The 15,408-nt window shown below is 36.6% G+C and overlaps 1 protein-coding gene across 5 annotated transcripts in view; it reads right to left on the bottom strand.

Annotated features, from left to right (window-relative positions):
• Positions 1-13,363, bottom strand: part of LOC148673124 (tyrosine-protein kinase JAK2-like) — a 119,903-nt gene extending 106,540 nt beyond the window's left edge. For all 5 annotated transcript variants that reach the window (XM_088629415.1, XM_088629409.1, XM_088629411.1 and 2 more), the window contains exon 1: positions 12,764-13,363. The gene's annotated coding sequence lies outside the window, so the exon portion shown is untranslated. The remainder of the gene's footprint in view (positions 1-12,763) is intronic.
• Positions 13,364-15,408: the final 2,045 nt, after the last annotated feature.

The raw sequence follows: 15,408 nt of genomic DNA, 5'->3' as shown, positions 1-15,408 counted from the left end.
ATATCTTAGGCTGTAAAGATTTTAGTTCACTATAAGAGTTTCAAATGTCTGTGTTTATACAATGCTAATATTTTCATGTATTTTCCTTCAGAAAATATTTGAAATAGGCATGGAAATGAATTAAACTAACTATTTTTTAAAGATTAAAAGAAGATGATTCAGAAAGCCAACCATGCTATTGACACCCACCTAAAATTTCAAGAACAAATTACACAAAGCAGTATAACATCATCTTTGTCATCAAACTGCAGGAAATATATCTAATACATTACAGTAATAAAACCATACTAGATCATAAAGTTGATGCTGCTACTGTAAAATGTGAAATCGCATGCACAACAACATGAGTCCAGGAAGATAAATTACACTTTGGCTGCTTTTAATGTAATACTCTAATCAAACTAAATGAAAACAGAAGGACATCTGTGTTTCTTTTTGGAGTTTTTCACAGAGCTGAAACCTCAGTTTTGGAACACTTCCCTATTAAGAAACCTGCTTCTTTCAGGGGCTCTCCCACCATAATACCAAAATATGAATTTAAGATTACTTTCAATTTTATTCTATAAATGGTTTCCAAAAAATAAAAATTCAAAGTCAAATTAACTTTTGTTGGAGCTGCTAACTCCAATTAAATATTGGAAAATCCTCTTAAATTACACTTTGCATGTGCTTTTCAGAACAGTTCAGAAGCACAGCTAAAAAGTCCCGGGATCAAAGTGTGAAACGTCTCGGAGAAGAAAAGCAAATCATCTTTATTTCTCTCCATGGTGACAGATGCAGAAAAAGATTAAACTTAACATTAATTAGTTACCTCACAGTGCATCTGCGATCGCCGGATGCCAATCCAACTCAAGGCCAAAGTTTACAAGACCGTTGTCTGCCCTGTCGCCCTGTATGGATGCAACTTCCAGGCACGAGCAGGCCCTCCATGTCATGGAAATGAGGATGATCCGGTGGTGTCTCGGCCTAACAGGATTTGACCACGTCCTCAATGACGATGTCCGTCGACGTATGGGAGTGGCACCAATAACGGAGAAGATGCGAGAAGGAAGACTGCGATGGTATGGACATGTGATGAGAAGTGGCGAGCACACGGTGGCATGGACAGCGATGCGACTGAGCCCGCAGGGTCGACGGCCATGAGGGCGGCCCAAGAAGCGGTGGATGGATCAGATCACTGAAGACGTGCGGAAAGTGAACGTCGCCCCGGAAGACACCTATGACCACTCCAAATGGAGACGGGCGAGTCGACAAGCGGACCCTGCCGAATGCGGGATTAACGCTAGAATGAAGAAGAGCTACCTCACAGCATATGGTATAAAAATACAAGAAATTAACCAAAACTTTTTTTTAATTTGCTGCTTTTTTACATACTGTACCATCCACCACTAGCTGGTACATAGGTGTGTCCATCACTGTGGGTCTAGTTTATGTGATTTTAGCATCACTGCTTAAAGAAGACATACTTTAACAATCAATACAATTGATTGTATTGGATTTGTATTGTATTGGATTTGCCTATGGACACATAGCCAAATGGTCTTGATATAATCAAAGTAGAATACATTAAACTACAGAAAAGAAAGTCCAGATTTAAGCACTGAGGATAAAATTAGTGGCCAACTGAATTAAATGAAATTTTAATTGAATTCAATTATTATTTGGTATAGCACTCACAACAGATTTCCTTGGGTTCAGAAAAGCACTTCACAAATAAAGGTATTATTGTTAAATTGCCACAGAGCCTTTCACAAATCACTGAGAACAACACATCTCTGGGTCTCAAAGGTCTAATGGCTTGTCTTGCCTTCCAGGTGGCAAGTAATAATAACAGCACTTCTTGTTATTATCATAGCAACGCAGAACACACACATCTCGGGTGAAGAGGGAGGGGTTAGCAACAGTGAAGTACAACAAAAATTTCAAAAAGAAACAAGGAACTAAATAAAATCATACCAATGTTATGTAATCCTTGATAGAAAAATAACAATTTATAAACAAAATTGTGAGCAAGATAAGACAGGCTGATTCCGTACTAAGGGATGTGGTCAGCTCTGAGAGCTGGAGGAGAATCCAGCCAATGTTTGGAACCCTGACCCAAAACCAGTTTTCAAGACTGAGACACTGATATTAATACATTAACATTTTGCATGTAAAATAAACGAGGGTTCTGAACACCACTAGGTACGGTCAACAGAACACATAACTTTCACTACTCTTCAATTCCACCTGACAAACTTTCAATGACATTTTGAACACAAATAATTAATTTAGCTTTAGCACTAAATTTCAGATAGACCATTATCATCTGTTTTCTGCTCTTTCCAAAAAACCTTTTAAATCTATTCCAAACAAAGACCCAAAATAAAATAAGGACTCTAGTAAAATGCAAACCATACAAATAGAAGCCTTTTTACACTCGATAAGTAACATTATGATAAGCATGACTCCAAGTTATTCTTTTGGGTTCATTCATTGGGTGCTTATGTAATTCACTATATGACATTAACAGCAGAGTTCACCCTTTAAAACTGTAAACTGCCTGAAAGACAGTTAGTGTGCATATTTATCATGGCTTCTTAATGATATCATAAATACAGTAATGCTTACAGATTTAAACAGAGGTACAAATATTATACCTTTATAATTCAGCAAATTAATCTCAAATGGTATTTAAAGAACACATCATGTACAATATCTGCATTCCTCTTACATTTATTCTGTTACTTCTTATTGAAGAAACATAATTGTTATGTCTTATTATTTCTTATTTACTGTTATTTCAATAGAGAGTACATATATTTATGTTCTTGTTTGCGTTTCAGATTTCATTTAGCTTTAAAGATGAAAGGCAGCTTCACAAAGCTGATTCCATGAAGGTGGTAGTACCTCCCAAATATGTTTGATATTTTTTTTATTCTGGGAAATTAAATTTAAAAAAAAGGAATATTCAACAGTTCTGATTGAAAACTGAAACAGCCTATTTAAAAGACTGATGAAAATGAGGTACTGTAGATTCCGAAATGTAGCACTACATTATCAAGGTTGGTAATTATAAAAAACAGGTCAGAGAATTCATTCAGACAGATGATATCACTCGCACAAATGTGCAAAAATTGAATGCACATAACTTGCACAATGAAAGCATTTGCTGCAGGCTAACATGCCTTAAAGAAAAGTACAAAACAAAGTCGAAAAAAAATCAATAAGCTAACTGCAATGTAGCAGGTTATGCTATTTAATACCTTAGGTGGACAGGATGAAACCACTCGGTAAAACAAAAACAAATATACATTATGAAATGCCTTTTTGAACAAAACAGATATGCTGCTGAATGCTCTTGCATTCCATTGTTTTGTCTTAACTTATTCGGTTTTTGGAAATACAAAACTACAAATCTTAAAAACTGAATGCTCAAAACATTATAAGAAAAAAATATGTTGCACATGGGTATCTAAAAAGCAAAGGTTTGTATTTTTGTTTTACTTGGTTATTTCAGAAAAGGTTGCCCTGATTTCTGTTAGGAAATTATTTTTTTATAATACACATCTATAGAGCCGCTGGTTTTCTCTACTGAAAGTTCCTTTGGAAGGAGACTAATGAATGTTGACACCCTCCTGACACCAAGGGAGACTGGAACACAAACCAAGGTCATACAAGAGAGATTAGCAAGGGCAGAAGGCTAAGTCATTTTGTTTTATACAGTAAAGATCAACACTAGTTATCCTGGGTTGTGATAATTGTGTCAAGTGTCAGTAATCACCAAAATTTTAAGTTAACTTTAACAGTGACAGCTTGATGAAATATGCATCAACAACTGCAGCTGTACATGCTATTGTATCCATCCGCTTCTGATTGTCTCCAGTATTTCACAGCTGTCTCCCAGTGCTTTGTAGCTCATGGATATGTATGTTGGATCCTGGAAACACTTTTAATAAACTGATCAATGCCAAGTGGGTCTGATGATTCTTTATCTTGTTCAGATTTTCTTACTAATACTTTGTTTAGGAAACAATTGTGTCTGTGAACCAAAACAAGCATTATATTAAAAAGCATCTTAAAACTGTACAATGAATTTCAGGTGCACCACGTCTCAGATGAAAACGTACAATTATCCAGGTTCAGATTGTGAATACAAAGATAGTCAAAGTTTAAATCTGGCAAGGTGCTATCATCAAAAGTTAATGATTAATTGTCAACATACTTTTCTGAATTACACTTGTCAATTTATTGCTTGTGACATTGCTAACAATTCAAAGCATGAATACATAAGGTTGCTTGGCTTATTTTTCCAGCAATCTGAAAATAGAAATGAAGACCCCTAAGTAAGCGATCAAATGTTTAGGACCCCCAAAAAAGCTTAGTCTGTAATAACCATTGGACAATAATTGATCATGACTATTTTTGTGGTGATTTTATTGTGTTATGATATTATTAATAATCAAACTCTGCTGTTAGAGCTTTGGACAAGTGCAGAATACAGTAACAGGAAAAACATAATATGGCATTCTCTGAACTGCACCTTGTTGCTTATAAACAAACATAAATACCTTGATTTTCTTAGATATATTTTCTTCCCACATATACTGTATTACATGTCAATTGTCACAAGCAAGCCAGGATTTTTCCCGCCTTACAGCGTCTCATGATCTAGAAACCATGAGCACTACAAGTTTCAGTGCCCATGTACGCCAACAGTGTTTGGGCACTTTACAGGGTGAAAGCAAAACAAAAAGAAATAATCAAAATATCATTAAACGGAAATAAAGATAGAGATAAAAAAACGTGGAGAAGGGCAAAAAGGCAAACACTAAAAAGACTAAGCAGATTTAGTCTAGATGTAAAGACTGTGAAAGAGATTATGGAGGGAGTGAGTTCCAGAGCTGAGAAGCAAGGTGGCTGAGAGAGCCTGCATCCCGAGAGGCTTGTACCTGTGAGAAGGTACCAGTAAAAGATGTGTCTCAGCAGAGCACAAAACCCTGCTTGGTACACTTTATTTTTATTGGGTATTATAGCTGAGAAATGGTCAAATAAAAAAAAAAACGTCTGTCAGGGGATTTTTAGATAAATAATTTTTAGGATTATTTTAAGATGCTGCCTATACTGATTCAAAGTAGCTGCCAAAGAAATTTAAAAAGACTTAGATCAAAATTAGGACTAGGCAGATACTTGGCAGATGAAACTGAACATAGGCAAGTGCAGTGTGTTGCATTATAAATATAAAGTAGGAAACACTGGGCTTGAAGTAGCTAGCTGGATGTTTATGTTGATCTGCAGGCATTTTGGAGAAAAAAGGTATAGAATGTTAAGTTACATTGTAAAACAAACAGAATTTAAATGAAAGAAAGTTATATTAAAACTGTACAATAAATTAGAAAAAGCTCATTTAGTGTACTGTGCACAATTTTGGTCACCATGTTACTTAAGAGGATACTGTTGCTTGGGAATCCGTCCAGAAAATGGCAACCAGATAAATTCCTGGGTTTGAAAGCAATGCACAACACAGGCAGGCTAAAAGAAGAGAATCTCTATACTGTATACTTATCAACAGCCCTCAAAGCCATAAGTAATATCAACCCAATGGTCATCTTCAGAACCAACAGTAAAACAAGAATCAGAAAACAAACACAATCTAAAAACACAGCTAAAAACACGCAACTTAACAGCACATTTCATAGTTTTTTATTTCTTTGTCGTTGTTTGCAATTACTATAGTACTGAGTACTAGTAATAAGGAAAAAACTAGGCACCCTGAAGTTTTGAATAATACTTCAAGATGCTGACAATTTTTTTTCCTGTTCTAGCTGGAAAGGTAATACAGTACTACAAATAATACAATGGGTTGACGAGTAGTGGCAAAAAAGTTCTGTCCTGATTTTTGTACTTAAGGCTAATACTAGATATATTTTTCCATTCTTTTTCCATTTTCCATTCTTAGTGCCATGTAGATGAAATATTTTTGTTTTAAAACAGTTTTAAATGTGATATTCTCCAAGAAACATTACATACTTTTTAGTTATTCAGCTGATAATCAAATAATAATGTTCTTTAAGTACATTTCTCATCCATAAATTATCAGCAGTTTTCCTGAATTGAACTACAATTATTAAGTGGCCTTGCTCGTTCGCTGTATTACTATATTTGGTTTTATAAATGTAAACCAATCCTGGCACTGATTCACGTATGAAATCTTAATGCTGAAAAATGAATTGAAAAATATTGCACTGCACATTAGACGACAGTGCTAACAATACAAACTCAATCATAATGAAAAAAACAAAGACTGAGTTAGAATAAGACACCATTTATATTTATAAGTTTAGCTTTACTATTTCTTTACTATTTCCCTAAATTTGTTTTTCAAAAACATTTGAAAACATCTTTTTTTGTAGCCTCCCATGAATGAGCTGTCACGCATTTGCCATGCTTCACATTTACAGTACATCATCTAAAGCAAATGCAGAAATGAAATTGGAGTTCCTGTAAATAGGTGCTTTCCAAGCAATTCTATACAGCAGGAAAACTTCCACTTTAAAAGTGATTCACTTTAAGAAAGCTCAAGTAATTTACATGTGGAACACATTATAGTTCCTAGTTAAGACAATGGCAGCACCTTCCTGTTCCCTTTAATACAGGAAGCTTCTACTGTATACAGTAGTACTAAAACTGGGGGACATCAAATATAATAATTTTGGGGACACACCTAAATTCTAACAATAAAGTTCAAATAATGATAATCAGTACAACAACAAAATTAATTATAAAACATTAGAAATAAAACTGCAGACCAACACGATCTCTGTAAGTGCTGTCAAAGCACATTTCACCTGCTGATTTTAATGCTACAAGACTTGGGGTGATGGTACAAAGCACAGAGGAACCCTTCTCTGACAAACCCAGACACCTGGTTAAAAACCTTTTATTTAAAATGTATGTAGACTATTCACTAATACTGGAGAACTGCCAACATTTAATAAATGTATCTTTCATATACAGTGAAAGAGCATATCTATTATGATAATGAAGTGGCATGTGTTATTTTTGTTGTGTGCTAATGAAATCTGTATTTCAGACCAAAAGAAAAATATGAGACAACATGGGTATCATTTTGCATATGTCGTTTGCTGTGTTCAAGTTTCTTATTTCAGATTAACATAAGTATTAGGACAAATGGCTGACAGGTAATAATAATAATACTATTGTTGTTGTTGTTGTTGTTGTTGTTGTTATTATTATTATTACTGTTATTATTATTAATTGCTTACACTTTCTGGACACTCCACTCAAAGCGCTTTACAGGAAGGGACTCCCCTCCACCACCACCATGTGCAGCATCCACCAGGATGATGCGATGGCAGCCATGGTGCACCAGAACGCTCACCACACATCATGTGTCTCTCATGAAGAGCAAGTTGGGGTATGCGAAAAGACAAATTCCTAATACAAGAAATTGTATATGGCCAATAAAGTGATCTTATCTACATCAGCTATTAGTGGAGAGGAGAACAGAGTAATTAAGCCAATTCAGAGATGGGGATTATTATTGATGACTGGTGACAATCCAGGTGGATGCTGCACATTGGTGGTGGTGGAGGGGACTCCCCGTTACCTGTAAAGCACTTTGAGTGGACTGTCCAGAAAAGCGCTGTATAAGTGTAAGCAATTATTATTAATTCGAATTATTATTATTATTATTATTATTATTATGATTGGTAAGGCCAATGGGAAATTTGGCTAGGATGCCTGGATTACACTCCTTTGCATTGCATGATCAACAACATGATATGTCTTCATTAAAGCTGTGAGGAAAACCTAAAATAACAGGGAAAGAGATTACAGACAGCTGCCAGAGTGCAGGGGTGAAAGTAATCTAAATTCAAGTTACAGAAGACTTTGACAGGAGAATAAGGGCTACACTAAAAGATGCAAACCTCTCATTAGCACTAAAAACAGAAAGGCAGATTAAGATTTGCAATAAAATACAAGAATGAGCCACAACAGTTCTGGAACAAAATGTTAAGGATATACAAGATGAAAACAAACTTTATTAAAGTGACAGAACAGCATAAGTGTGGAGAAAGAGAGGAGCTACAACAGATCCTCTCCATCTCATGCTCACCACCTCATCTGTAAAGATGGCATGTGAATGCTTGGCTGCCTCTGGAACTGGCTCACCTGACTTTATCGACAATATAACTGATGATGCCTGCAGCAGAATGAATTCTGAAGTGTACAGAAACATCTTGTCTACCCATGTCCAAATAAAATGCATCCAAATTCAGCAGGCAGTATTTCAACCCTGCAGCAAGACAATGACCCAAACCAAACTGCACACTTAATCAATGGGTTCATCAGGAAGAAGTGGAAACTTTTGAAATAGCCAAGTCATTCCCCTGATACGAATCTGACTAAGCATTAATTTTATTGTTGAAGAGGAAAGTCAGAAAACCCCACAAAACTGAAGCCAAAGTATCTGAAAGCAAAAAATCAAGAGCCTGGTGATGTCAACGGATCAAAGACTTGAAGCAGCAATTGCATATTAGGGGCATGTAGCCAAATACTAATTAGTCCTAATACTAATGCTGACTAATACTTATATAGGTCATTAAACACAAAAACATTTTTTTCTGACATATATCCACCAAAATATCTGAAATTCTGCACTTTTGCCTTATAAATATCTAATTATCTGAAATACAAATTAGTACTACAGTATTACATTAGTATTACAAATAGTACATAGTTCAAAGCAAAAATGAAAAATTGTACTTCACCGTCCCAATATTTTCACTTTTTACCTTAGTACACATTCTGGATAAACTATTCTGTTTTCCCTTCCAAGCCATATTACTTTGAAATATGTCTTCTCTTGGAGATTTTAAAGACCTACATTACTAGTTTTGTTATTTTTCCAAAACAATTTGTACTACGTCTTAACAAATGCACAGGATGAACAGTTATATGTATTACACCATTTTTATGTCTGAGCATTAGCTACCAAGGTGTTCTGCCAACTGTATAAAAAGCAAGCAGAAAAGCGCTGTTTGTAATTAAAGCAAACTCAAGGCCTGAGCTCACCTTGAAGTGTATGCAAAAATATGTTCCCTGGCAAACTGAAAATTGTCAACTTACATAGCTGTGAACTATAACAATAATGAATCCTGGAATAAACTAAAACACAACATAAAATAAATTATTGTAGTGTTTCAGGATACAAAACCATGCAAGACTAACTTGGAGAAAAAATGCTTTGTTTTATAACATACATTATGTGCACCCCCTTTATCACTCCACTTTACCACTCTATAACCTTTGCCTAGGCTAGCTGTTAAATAGCTTTAGCTAACAGAAATGTTCCATTTTGTTTTCTGCTTTTCCATGTATCTGTATATTACCCACAGTTAATAGCCCACACCATTAAGCCTGTTACACATTCTAAGAAGCAGTGACCTATAAATTGGTCTCCCTCTGTCATTTCATTTGATTCATTTACCACACACCAGAAAGAAAAAGCCCACAAAGGATGAAGCAAAGCAAATACTTGATCCATTTCCTTATACCCTTATGTCAGGCTGCGAAATTATTTTGGGTCAAAGTCTTCAAATTGTTCTAAATCATTTTAGGATTTAACTACAAATAATGTTGTCATTAAACTGGGTAGCTCTACAGCAAAATCATGAGAAATCTTTTAAAAAGTTCCATTAACTCTGCAGACTGTGAGGAAAGTAATTGTAAGTCCATACAACATATACTGTACTTTTCTATATAATTCATTTTACAGTATATGCCATCTATTCTATTACTAGAATACAACAGGAATGATTCTCCTTTGTCACTGCTTGCAACATCAATTGTCCCACTGATAACTGTTCTGGTAAGAGCTGAAACACATTCTGATTAGATTGGTACAAACTGTAATAGAGAGCCCTAATCAAGTTTGAAAAAAAGGTTTAAAAGCCAAACATATTCAGTTAGTTTGCAAGAAGATCAAGTAACTACTGTAAGATGTATTTGTCCAAATTATTTTATTGATTCCTAGAGATTCTGCCTTGCTGGATGATTGGAAACAGGTTTTGTCAAGATGTTTTTGGTCAGCCTCTCAACAGCTTAATGTTGGAAAGTGTTGTGATGGAAGACTTGCATACTGTCTTTTGGAGACCTGACTGAAATTACGTTCAACTGCTTTCAGATTCCACACCTACGCCCACTTGAATTTTAAAAGCCAAGGATGATTAATGGCTTCATTGAAACAGGTCTGCTATTGCACCACTTGCTTAATACACAATTCTTCCTTCATTATAACTTCTTTAGCTGCATACCAGCAAATTATTTGGCTGAGAGATTTTGGGAGGGTGGTTATCTATAATGTTAACTCTTTGTAATCTTTGTTCTATAATCCTATTTTTGCCTTGTAATACAACTAATTAAATTACCACAAAAAACTACTGAACCCATGCTTTAGCAAGGACCATTGATAATCAGTGAACATCACAAGGTCTTATTCATATCTACTTTTGATCCTAAGGCAACAAATCAGTTTTGACATCTCTCTGTCCAGTGACGCAAGGCAGTGCTATGGTAAGACTGACTTGCTGACACACAGACCTGTTCAACAGATCACCTCCATCAAATAAATCAAGCACAACTAAAGCAGAACCAGCAAGAACTTGACTTTTAATACCAGTGAAAGACAGAGTACAGTACAAATATATCTGTTTTAATAAAACAAGAAAGCAAAAACCAAGCAGCACTTTTAGAGAAAGTGACCAACAATGACAGATCAGAGCAAAGCATAAAGGTCAAAAACCATTTTCTTGATAATTCAGATGAATATTTCAGCGTTCTCAGCAGCTATATTCAGTCCAATCTAATTATCTTCCCCGTCCCACTCACCTTCAATTTACTTCAGATGCAAAAATGACAAATTTTATCATCTCTCAGAGACATTTACATTTCATTACAACATTAGCTAACATATAATTTAGCACTTACTGTAGAGGCAGACAGACATATTTACAAAAGTAGTAACTACTGAAAAACCATGTGGCCATCTTTGCTGAATATGTCATGAATGTCTGTCAATTAATTTCCAATAGTATTTCAACTACAACTGGAAAATGACATTTAAAGTAGCCAAGTGAAAAAAAACTAACAATATCTACAAAAATAGGAACCACAGTTTATGTTGACACATCATTTACATCCTCTAGATAATGTAGGGAAGCAATTAAAAAGGTTAACCAGATCTAGAGATATACAGTAAGAAGGTTTAAAATTTAAATCAAGGGATGTTGTTAAAATTGTATTGTGCACTAGCAAAGTCTTATTTTAAATAATGCATTTAATTTTGGTCACCAGACTCTAGAAAATATATTGCTGCTCTTTTATCAGTCCAGAGAAGAGCAACCAAATACATTCTGATTCATAAGAAAATGTCCTACAACAGCAGGTTGGAAACAAGTGGAAACAATGTGAAAGTACATTTAGAACTCAGGTCAGGAAGCACGTCTTTACCCAAAATGTTGTGGGAACAGAAAGCAAGCTACCCATCCATGTTGTTGAAGCCAATATCCTGGCTTCTTCCAAAAACATGCCTCGGATTAAGTAGCTTACAACCAAACAGGCTAGACGAGGTGAATGGCTTCCTCTTATTTGTTACTGTTCTTATGTTCTAAAACAGAGACAAACTCGGAGAACCAAATTTTGCTCTAAGCTCAAAATATTACACCCAGTTACCAAACGTAAGGAAAAACTCCACTACAAAAACAGTGTAAACAAAACCTTAGTCTGTAGGTAGTTATAATGCCAAGAGAGTAAAACAACTCGTTATACAGAGAAATTACCTCTTTTTACAGCCACACTTGTAACTGTTACATAGTGATTCCAGCAAAAGCTTTAGTACAGCTAAATTCTTGACGGTGCCGAGTTGTTTCTAGAGTCGATTTTGCTCCACATGAGTCATTTAAAGAAGTAAAATATTAAAACCTGAAAACTCCCAATGGAAAATTAGAGCAAATATGGTTCTGTCACTTTTCAATTCAACGACATAATAAAGGTGAATTTAGGAGGTCGGGCTTGTGTGTACATAATCCAAAAGCAAGACGTTCATTTTTTATTTAAAATATCTTCAGCAAAACGCCTCTGAATCACCATTACAAGTAAACGAAAAACTGCGAAGTTCAATTTTTTTTTCCTCTTTCCCTACAGTTTTAGGCCGACAGCACATCGGTGATGCCATTTACTTCCGGTAGAAACAGCAGAAGAGTATCATAATAAAATGGCCTTTAAACATCTCCGCAAACCTCGCAATATAAAACACGTTCTCCGCCCCTCGTCAAAGCACAGTTAACTTAAAGATAAAAGCGTACCCACTCACACTTGTATTACTGACGGAACAACAAGGACACTAAGGCAGGAGGCCTTGTTGCAAGTTGTTCTGAAAACGAAACATACGGTACGGTTATCTGCACTTTTTCCATAGGGTTTTTAGCATGCAGTACAAGCAGCAGTAAAATAAAAACTTAGCGCGAGTTAAAACTGCAGTATCACCGTACTATACCATCAAAATTCCCATTATTAGAAAATACTGTAGTTTTAAACTAGCAAAAGAAACCAACAACATTAGCTGGCACTGTACATGGTGTCTTTAGTGTTGGTGTTGCTGGTAAATCGCCGAGATCCTGGAAAAGTTACAAAATTAAACCAGTGCTAACATGACACAAACAGCTCAATAATAATGAGATAAAACAGTTTCAGTACTTACTCAGTCGTTGTTTTTCGTTTCCAATCTGAAACAATTTTCCTTTTTTCTTTTCACTCCAGTACGACTGACGTGTTTATGATTTATGTTTATTTATTTTAACTGAATTTATCTGAATACACGTCCTTGATATATCGCGCCACGACTTAATGTAAAATGAACGAAACCTTGTTCACTCTGCGACCAAAACAGAAACCATCGCGCTTCCTCCTCTTCCAGATTGACTTTTATTTATTTGGACACAACGCTCCTCCTCCGAAGTAGAACCCAAAAATTAAACCAAGTGGAAACACCAGCGCTTCTGACTCCATCCAACAGCGGCCACCGCGAAGTTTCCCGGAACCCGCAGACAGCGCGCAGGGCTCCCCGAGTCTCCAGCAGCGCTCGGGGAGTGAAGCAGCCCGGGGCGCTCGCCTATTCTCCACCGCAGACTTGCCTCGGTGGTCAAATACACGAACAACGAAAGTGGAAAATACTTTTTTGTGCACTTATGTGTGTTTATTTGTTATGAAGAACTGTCTCCTACAGCTTAGCACGCAAATCGTACGCGCTGTTGAGCCACTAATACTAAGCAACAACCGTAGTATCTGAAGGATGACGGACAAGCGCTTCTGTAGGTGGAGTCTATCAGTTGTCACAATACTGCTAGCCCGTGTAGACCTAAGGGGCAATGCAGCCTGGAAAACAACGTAATAACTTCGTTATTTATTTTTATTATAGTACCAGGGGGCTTTTTGGAGGCGGGATATCGTGACACATTCTTATAAATATAATCGAAATGATCTTTATACAATATTGTAGATTTAGATTTCTAAATAACGCTCCTGTAAAGTATACAATTTTAAACCACACGTCAACATTCAGTGTGATTCGATCCATTTATTACGTACAGCTGAAGAGTTAAGTTTTGCTTCGTTTCTGTGGACACCCTGTGTAGTTTCTTAGGAGTAAGGACACCCATTGGTGTCTGAGCCTCTTGTAATATCAAATTAACCTCGCCTGGGTCCAGAACACTCGTCAGCCAGTAGACGTTGTGCAACTGGATCTTGTAAAAAAATAGGTAAGAAAAAATTACAAGAGTGAATCCTTATTTCTTGACGGTATTAAAAAAGAAGCCATACCTCACTTATCTACAGATACCATTCATCTGCCATCAATGCCATTAATGTTTATGACATACAGGGCGGCACTGTTTATTAAATATTTTTGAACTAGTCAACTAATGTATATGTAAAACATTTAAAAGATTCACATGATCGTTCTGTCTCTAACACCGTAATTAGCTACTATATTTTATGTCCATTTTCAGAATAACTGTTTAAGAAGGCTTGATTTCCAGTTTGTCATTTCAGATTACTAGAATATAGTCAAACAAGCGCAATCTCCAGTGCGGTGTTTGTACAGCTACATAACCAGTGAATAATTCCATTTAAAAGGTTAATAATTTTAATAATCTCTCATTTATGATCTGAAGAGAACATTATCGTCTCAATGTCTTTTTTTTATTTAATGTGATCTCTCTCATTTTGATGTATTTCATACACATTTTTTTCCTCCTTTCAAGAGTTTGAGATTAGTCTACAACTGCAGTCTACGTTATATTCAATGGCTGAGAAGTTTCAGTCACACATACAATTTTTGTATATGGACGTTTTTGCGATAGGTAGGTCTTGCAAAGGAGAGCGTATGATTTTATCACAAGAATGTCACAGTAACTTTGTTCCAGTATTGGTCAGATATAATAATAATAATGTAACGCTACGGGGTTCATAAGGGCGCTCTCGCCGCCGCAGCATCAGGTCGGTCCCCCACCGTCGGGGACTCAAACCGGGCCTCCGGCCTCACTCAACAGGGACCTAGCCAGTTGAGCTAAAGAGAGATCTCCCCTCAGCCCAGCGGCTGCAGGCCCTGCTATTCACAGGAAAGGGCGGTGACATCACAGCTTAGGTGGTGTCATAGCAATAACCTGGATTTGAACATAAAGAAAACGAAAGAGCTAATAGTGGACTTTCCGAGACACAGGCCATACACTCACAGCCTACTCAGTATTGATGGAACGGAAGTGGAAACAGTCACCAGCTTTAGGTTTTGGGGAATTCACATCTCTAAAGATCTAACCTGGACTGTGAACACTGACTCTATCATGAAGAAGGGTCAGCAGCGCCTTTATTTCTTGAGGTGCCTCAAGCGATGGGGGATGCCAATACATGTGTTGGTGAACTTCTACCGCTGCACCATCGAGAGCGTCCTCACCAACAGGATCACCGTGTGGTATGGCAACACCTCTTCGCGAGAAAGAAAGGCACTGCAGAGAGTGGTCAATATGGCCCAGAAGATCATCGACTGCGGTCTCACCAAGATTAAACAGCTCTATGAGGACCGCTGCTGTGGTAGAATTCTGGCCATCACAGAGGACAGTCACCACCCCGGGCATGAGCTCTTCACCCCACTGCCCTCAGGCAAGAGATATAAGAGCATATGGACACTTACCACTAGATTCTTCAATAGCTTCTATCCACAAGCAGTGAGACTGGCGAACACATTTAGCCATCCCCCTCGGACCACACCTACACCATCACCATCTACCTCCTTATGATTTCTTATCTATTGCACATCTCCAGTCATTGTTTACATGTCTGTATTGTTTA

Source organism: Lepisosteus platostomus, chromosome 4 (genome assembly GCF_059453375.1).
Source record: "Lepisosteus platostomus isolate fLepPlt1 chromosome 4, fLepPlt1.hap1, whole genome shotgun sequence".
Taxonomy (NCBI): Eukaryota; Metazoa; Chordata; class Actinopteri; order Semionotiformes; family Lepisosteidae; genus Lepisosteus; species Lepisosteus platostomus.
This window is presented reverse-complemented; position numbering and strand designations above follow the sequence as displayed.